Genomic DNA, 8,570 nt, shown 5'->3' with positions numbered 1-8,570 from the left:
TGAGAGACACTCAATAAACTATGCTTCAGATCGGGGGCAAAGTTCATGTTCTCAAAGCTTAACACTCCATTGGTGACAGTTGCTCTCTGTGAGATCTTCCCGCCTTCACCTCCCGCGAAGGAAACATACCCCCCATTAAATGTCTGAATGCCGTGCAGTTGGGAGATGTCTCTGGTCATGTGCCTAGAACAACCGATGTCGACGTACCAAGGTCTGACGACATTCCCTTGCAACTGTTCCTGCACAATGCGCGAAATTAATGAGATTTAGGAACCTAGGTCATAACAACACTGGGTTTTCCCTTGACATTAACAACAAATTTTTCTTTTTCAATTTTTGATTTTAATTCTCTATCTCTCATGTCACAAGGCTACTTTACCACATGCAAGTGGGTCTACAAAAGTCAAACCATTTACAATTTCATACATGGATAACTTTGTACCCAACAGACACAAATGATGTAGCTTGCCACATGTTACACACCATGATTCTTGAAATCCAAGAGAGTTTAAAAGGTCTTGGTGCACATGACATGATTAATCTGCTCAACAAAATGTTCCAACGGAAAATTATACATGAAAATTTTAAGACTATAAAAGATCTAGTAGAATGCAAGATGTAAGAGGGAGAATGTTTAGATGACCAAATCTTAAAAATAAAGGTGTACATTGATAAGTTGTGGGGTTTAGGTTTTCCAGTCCGTCAGGAGTTCTAGACAGACATGTCCTCAACTAACTGACTAGGTCTTATCATGATTTTGTTTAAGACTTTATCATGAAGAAAAAGAAATATATTTCCTAAAGCTACATCGCGTGTCGAGGATTGCAGAGTCTAACATCGTTAAAACATTTGACTCAATTTCTCGCAAAAGAGGCATGTAACACCCCAAATTCATACCAAAAACCAAATATGTCCCTTTTTAGCAAATAGTTTGTTAACAACCTTAACAACTCAATTTGATTCGTTCCTTGGTGTTTCTAACTAACTACTAATAGTACATAATGGATACAAGCTCATATTCCAACATGTATCAAATATACACCAAGTAATTTCATTTTATACTCGCTATTTGACTTTAACAGAAAAGATGTTAAAAAAATTCCTTTATCCATCACCACGCTTTAAGATCCTTCATGACTCTTATTTGACACACGATATGTGTTTATTGATTCCCTAACTCACTTGATTATTTAGCACATTTAATAAAACCCTTTTGTTGAGAGAAGAACTTAATAAAAGTTATTAACGAGATAATATATTGCGGAATAATAAGTTAATCTCAACGGATCTTTGTTAGCTCAACAATAATAGTTAGATTGCGGAAAAGTAAGGAATGTAAATATAAGCAAGTTATATCAATAAGCTTTAAACAATTAGACTCTTAGTTAACTCGTAACATGGTTTGCATGCAAACATAAGTTAGTAAATGATGAACAAAATAAGTGAAGAGGGACTCGAATAAAGTATCAATCAGATAACATTTGATAGTATAGAGATGAATAGATCTTCTATTGATAAGTTCAGAATTGGTATATAAACATGATGTGGAACCCACTATTTATAGAGGTCCAAAAGTTAAAGGGAAATAATAAACAATAACAAAGTGACTTACTTTAGTGACACTAAAGGGTAAACCGGATAATACTAAGTTTACACGCATAGTCAGTAAGATAACTTGTAACAGTCTTCATGTTCTCAGATGTCTTCGGGTCTTCATCTCGTCATCGGGCTCCATAAGATGACAAACAGTCTTCAATATCCAACTCTCCGGCTCACACGAGTAATTGGGTCTTCGAGTTTATTTTAGTTGCCGAGGGTCACTTTCTTGTATCAACAATTTCCCCCAAAGTGACCTCGCAGCTAAATTCTTCATTGATTGAGTTTGAGAAACTTCATGAGAATCCACTAGAATTTCCTAATTTCAGAGAGCCATTTTATTCTTTGGGTGATTTCAAACTTCACCTCTTCAGTGGTATGCTTGGATCTTTGTACCACATGCAACCCTATAAACCTTGGATCTATGTTTTCTCTATTATACATGCAAATATTAACTATTCCAAGGTTTCATCCTAACTAGCATATTATGAAACACCTATACTATAAAGTTCTAGTTAGATGACATACCTTTTGATGTAGCTTGATGTCTTCAAGCTTTAAGAGCTTAGCCCCAATAGTGTGGAAGCCTCAAATGGAATCACAAATCACCAAAACACCTTGGAAGAACTTCAGAGAATATGTATGCACACTAAAATCGGCCCACTCTTATTTTCACACACTTGTTCCAATTTTGTGAGCCAAGGACCCCTTTATATATTATGGAGGATTAGGGTTACATCCATGTAAACCCTAATACCCATGACCTTTCATTTGCGTAGGATCCATGGGTTAAAAGCTCCATGGACCATCCATGAAAGCTTAGCCCAACCTAAATGAACTTGGCCCATTCCATATATATAAGAGTCCATATTTAATTAGTTCTTTTTGATCACTTAATTAATTCTAAATTAATTCTTGATCAATATTAATTAAATAATATGATTCCATATTAATATATTAGAACTTATAATATATTAATATAAATCATAAATATACTATTCTCAAAAGACTATCCATATAAATTGTGCCGGTGAAGTGCAACCCAAATGGACTATGCCAGGTCGGGTAAAGTACATACCAAATATAGTTATGGACTTAGACATTAATCCAATAGTCTCCCACTTGGATAAGTCTAAAAATATTATTGAGTATGACTTCAAAACCTAACTGGCAATCGTAGCTCTTAAAGCCGCTGTCGAACTCTGACCTTGTCAATGACTTGTTCATTAGATAAGGGATCATATATTCCTCCATTCTAGATATCATATGGACTGAGACATGGATTATAATCATTCTCTCTGTGCATTTGTTGTTTCCTGATTTTCGATTTATGATGACTGACTGATTGAACAAATCAAATCAGTCCTGGCTTGGCCAAGCACTCACATGTGTCATCGCTAAATCATCGAGGGGCCCACAAATATCGCTTTTATCCCGAAGGTAAAAGGAATGGATAAACTTCGACTCATATGACTTGTTCTACTACTTGTTGAATCATACACAAAGGCACGTTTTATAACATCGAGTTACCAAATCGTTTCCGTGCAATCAATGTATAACCAACTCATAGTAACAACTCATATCTCTAGGTTTGAAGAATATAAGATATTATCGTCTCATGATCACTCGTGATAAAATCCATCAAGTGATTCAAATAAGCGCGGGTTGAATCCAATACTCAGAACTTATGAGCACTCATGAGTGTTGTAGCACCACTTTGTCCACCAACTTGGACCTCTACAAACCAACCCATGACAGTCTTGATTCATATCTACTTCCAACATATGACCGACTGTGGATGGTTTGAATAACTTAATCATTCAGGAAGAGCGACTTAGTTATTCTGGAAGTCAAAACATGCAAAGTGAAACACAAGAATAAATGAATCAAATATGGTATCAAACCCTATGAATATAAATAAACACTTTTATTTATCACCATACTGATTACTCATTATTCATTGTTTCGATTTTATCAACTTTATACTTGAATTAAAAACACTAGTTGTCCCATGCTCCAAGCATGTATACTATGTTTTTCTTAAACAATAGCTTTGCCATACACCAAGTATGCACTCTATGTTTGTCTATGATCCTTACTTTGTGAAATAAACCAATTGAACATAATTTCAATGATTCTAATTTCACACTCCCAAATCCTTATCGAAAAATGTGAGAATTTCAAATTCCTATCATTTATCGAAATCTGTTTAGATTTTAAACTTATATGCACTGACCCTCCTGTAATGAATATGTACAAAGTCACAAAGACTTGTCAACAATCATTATAAGGTATTCCAATGGAGATCAACTCCATGGAAACTAAGTCTCATATTCAAAGTACATTGCTTTGGACATGCTTCTTGCATTAAGTTTTCTAATCTTGCACAGATAACTTCCACCTATGGAGACAACTCCATATTCTCATTTTGACTATCACTTCTGAATAAGAGATGCCTCTTTTCAGAATATGTCAATATGGTCCTTCCAAAATTAGCACTATACTTCCTACTGTCCCTGAGCAACCAATCTTTGGTAAACCTCAGATTGTCCTCGACAATTGCTTAATCATTTTAGTCATATCCAATTCTAGACCTTTTCCCTTCTGAATGCCTCTGGGCATTTGGAAAAATTTAGATATGACAAATATTATAGCACATGCAATCGATCCTGTACCTAAAGCAAACGGTATACGATTCATGATGTCTCACATAAAGACATGATTCTAGACCAGTCTTTTGCTACAATATTTTTATTTGCCATGTTTTCAAAATTTGACTATGAAGAGGGATGCTGTAATCATAATCGAATTTTGAGAACGCAATATATAGAATTTCCTTAAGTTGAACCAATCCAACATGAAATTCATATATATATTCTTGACTAAAGATGATTAAGGTCTCAATCTAAGCCTTTAGAACTGAAATGAAGTATATCCTCTCCCTTAATTATAGCAAAACAACTTTTTCAATCCCTGCAGCCTCACGAATTGAAACTTTTGTTTTCTATAATTAACATTGCTAACTTGCAACACTAATAATAATTATCATGCTCCCACTAACATGATGATTATTAGCATAACACTTATGCTCCCACTAGCTTTGACATGTACTCAGAAATCAGCTGGACTTCTAGAAATCAATACTTTATTGACTTTCTTACCAAAGTTCAGATTTCTGAAACAATATGCTTTGATAAAACTTTATCCAAATCATACACCTTTCCTTAGATAGCATGCATGTGTGTCTAAACAATTTCAGAACTATGAAAAGGGATGCTGTAATCATAGTCTCAATTGTTTAGACCTTTTACCATCTGCTTCAAATCTACTTGGTGGAAGTGTTTCCTCACCATCATTTTCATGAATCGGAGAGAAACCTTATGACCCTTAGATTTTATGGTGTATGTGTTCTTATCCATGTGAATCGCCAAAACCATAGTCACAAGACAAGGATAATGACAAATCCAAACTCATATGGACTGAACTTATGCAATCTTAACTTCTTGCCACCTGGCAGTACAGGGCCTGCCATTGCTTCCAAGTTGTTATGCAACCAATTGAGAACTTTCAGAACTCCTATGCAAAGCCAACTTTCACTGGAATGGGCACAGAATATGTCAACACGATAGGTTATAAACCTCAAGTCGTGTGCTAGTGAAGAAGCTCAGGTTTTATTCTTGATTAGTTCTTGAAATTCTTTTTAGGATCTTTAAGACTCCCACTATCCTCTTGACATATAAGACTATCTTGCCAAATATTCAAGAGATAGTGCGGATTCTTTATCAAGACAAACACTTCACACAATTGGCCTTAGTTGGTCTTTGTTTTATCCAAAACATCACAGCTTACCAATTTCAAATGTACAAGAGTAGGACACTTTTACTCTTACATTTGACAAGTGTTTTAAACCTTTCTTTAAGATATGTCACTCAAGTTACAATCTTGGAGTATGACTCTAAGAATTGTTTTGGAACGAAGTATGACTCATCTTCCTGATCTAACCAATTCAACAATTCATGACTCCTCTTCTTAGTCATAAGAATGCACTAAGATGACCTTTAGAGGACTAATTGTGATATGATTTCTAAATCATTAAGATGATCACAAACATGATATTAAAGTACTCTCCCATCTTTTCAGATTTGAGAAACTTTTATCTTTCTGCCTAATTTGATTCTTCCCATTCGTTCTGCCATACATTGAGACTTTTCCAATGTTTCGGAATTATACTTAAACTTGTAAGTATAACCATATTTACTAAAATTTAGTAAATCAAATAGTCTTAACGAGCTTTGTAGTGGACATGACCAGTGCACAAGAATGTGTACTCGATCCCTTTAGTCCTTCACTTGACTCACACATCCATGTGAACAAGTAATTAGTCTTGATTTTACAATGCTTGAAAGTTCTCATTCATCATAGTATTCAACTTGCATGATTCCAAGTTTCGGTCCAATTGAAACTTGGGTGATGAGGAACTTTCCTGATTTGGTAAATTTAGACACTACCACAAATGAAAGAATCAAATCCATTTTCCAACATTGCTGTCAGTGGAATCATATAAGCAACAATTTTCCACAAATGCCATTGTAAGGATACTTCAAATAAATAAAATTAAACAATTTTCTTTTATTTTAAAACTTTGCGGAAAAACTTATCCTTACAATCCACATGGAAAATTGTTGTTATCTATTCCTTAGCAATATATCATAACTTCTTAAGCAACTGCTCAAAATTCTGATGCGATCGAAATCCACCTTCGCGATCAGAATCAACATATACTTCCTTTAAGATTTCTCTATATTCTTTGATTCTTAAAACATCAACATGTGACCCAGTCACATCATGTAATGAGGATCTCAGAATAGAACTTAACAGAGTTAGATAATGGGCTCTACTTGATGTAGAGTCAAACTTATTGACTTTAACATCCTTAGGTAAATTTGGCAGCTTTGCAATCAACGCCCCTTCCTTTGGCAAAATAAACATATGGACCCTTTGGTAATGGGACTATCTCAGACTTAGCCTTTCTCTTTACCATTTGGTCAACCGGGTTGACTATGGCCAATCCCTTTGCATTGGGAAGAGAATGCTTTTTCTGGATTTCCAGTGTCACCATTGTCACTGTCCATAAAGTTTTTGGGAAGTTGATCTTCTAATCAAATTTTCTTCACTATCGTTCCAAATCATTATTGATTCAGCAACACCAAGCAAATAGATATGATCATTAAGGTTCATGTCATAGTCTGTATCATAGAAGTCCCAAAGGAACTCACTATGTGACTTAGAAAGTGATTGAACATCCAACTTTCTCAAGACTTTGAAACCCAACTCTCCCCGCTTGTCAATATGTGACTTCATCTCTAAGATGTGATCACACATAGACCTTGCTTGCCATTAGGGCTTGAGTGACCTTGAACTTGTGGGTTAGGGAGAACAATTGGAGGAGGTGGAGGAAGTAAAGTTCCAAGAGATTTGAAAAGATCATAGATGTCTGAACTCGACATCTCTTGGTATATATTCAAGATAGTTGATCTAAAGTCCTTAATATAACACCTAATATGAAATATTAAGGCTAGGATCCAACAACCTATTTATAACTGGAAGAGAGATGCCGTAATCCGAGTTATAAAATAGTTGAAGGTAGGTAAATGACGATTTACCAATTTCCACCATGAAAAACGAAATAATTTAATTAGGTTTTTTACTTGCATTTGAAACTCCTAGATCTTTTGAGATTCATTGAACTTTTCAATGGCATGTTTCAATCTCGAGTGTGCCCTTCAGGTTTTGTGACTGGGATGCCGAGGATCACAAAACAAGGTGTGAAGTAACCATGCAAATATACTTGGTACCCAACTCTCCGATGTCTTCGGGTCTTCATCTCGTCATCGGGCTCCATAAGATGACAAACAGTCTTCAATATCCAACTCTCCGGCTCACACGAGTAATTGGGTCTTCGAGTTAATTTTAGTTGCCGAGGGTCATTTTCTTGTATCAACAATTTCCCCCAAAGTGACCTCGCAGCTAAATTCTTCATTGATTAAGTTTGAGAAACTTGATGAGAATCCACTAGAATTTCTAATTTCAGAGAGCCATTTTATTCTTTGGGTGATTTCAAACTTCACCTCTTCAGTGGTATGCTTGGATCTTTGTACCACAGTCATTGTAATCTCCAGTTGTTTCTTAGAAAGGCGATGAATGTGTTGGGTTTTGAGCATTCTAACACTCCTATGGTGTACATGCAACCCTATAAACCTTGGATCTATGTTTTCTCTATTATACATGCAAATATTAACTATTCCAAGGTTTCATCCTAACTACCATATTATGAAGCACCTATACTATAAAGTTCTAGTTAGATGACATACCTTTTGATGTAGTTTGATGTCTTCAAGCTTTAAGAGCTTAGCCCCAATAGTGTGGAAGCCTTAAATGGAATCACAAATCACCAAAACACCTTGGAAGAACTTGAGAGAATATGTATGCACACTAAAATCGGCCCACTCTTGTTTTCACACACTTGTTCCAATTTTGTGAGCCAAGGACCCCTTTATATATTATGGAGGATTAGGGTTACATCCATGTAAACCCTAATACCTATGATCTTTCATTTACATAGGATCCATGGGTTAAAAGCTCCATGGACCATCCATGAAAGCTTAGCCCAACCTAAATGAACTTGGCCCATTCCATATATATAAGAGTCCATATTTAATTAGTTCTTTTTGATCACTTAATTAATTCTAAATTAATTCTTGATCAATACTAATTAATTAATATGATTCCATATTAATATATTAGAACTTATAATATATTAATATAAATCATAAATATACTATTCTCAAAAGACTATCCATATAAATTGTGCCGGTGAAGTGCAACCCAAATGGACCATGCCGGGTCGGGTCAAGTACATACCAAATATAGTTATGGACTTAGACATTAATCCAACAGAATGGTCATGATTGGGA

The sequence above is a fragment of the Lactuca virosa genome, chromosome 1 (genome assembly GCF_052849685.1).
Source record: "Lactuca virosa cultivar CGN04683 chromosome 1, Lactuca_virosa_CGN04683_v6, whole genome shotgun sequence".
Classification (NCBI taxonomy): domain Eukaryota; kingdom Viridiplantae; phylum Streptophyta; class Magnoliopsida; order Asterales; family Asteraceae; genus Lactuca; species Lactuca virosa.
Note: the sequence above shows the minus strand (reverse complement) of the source record.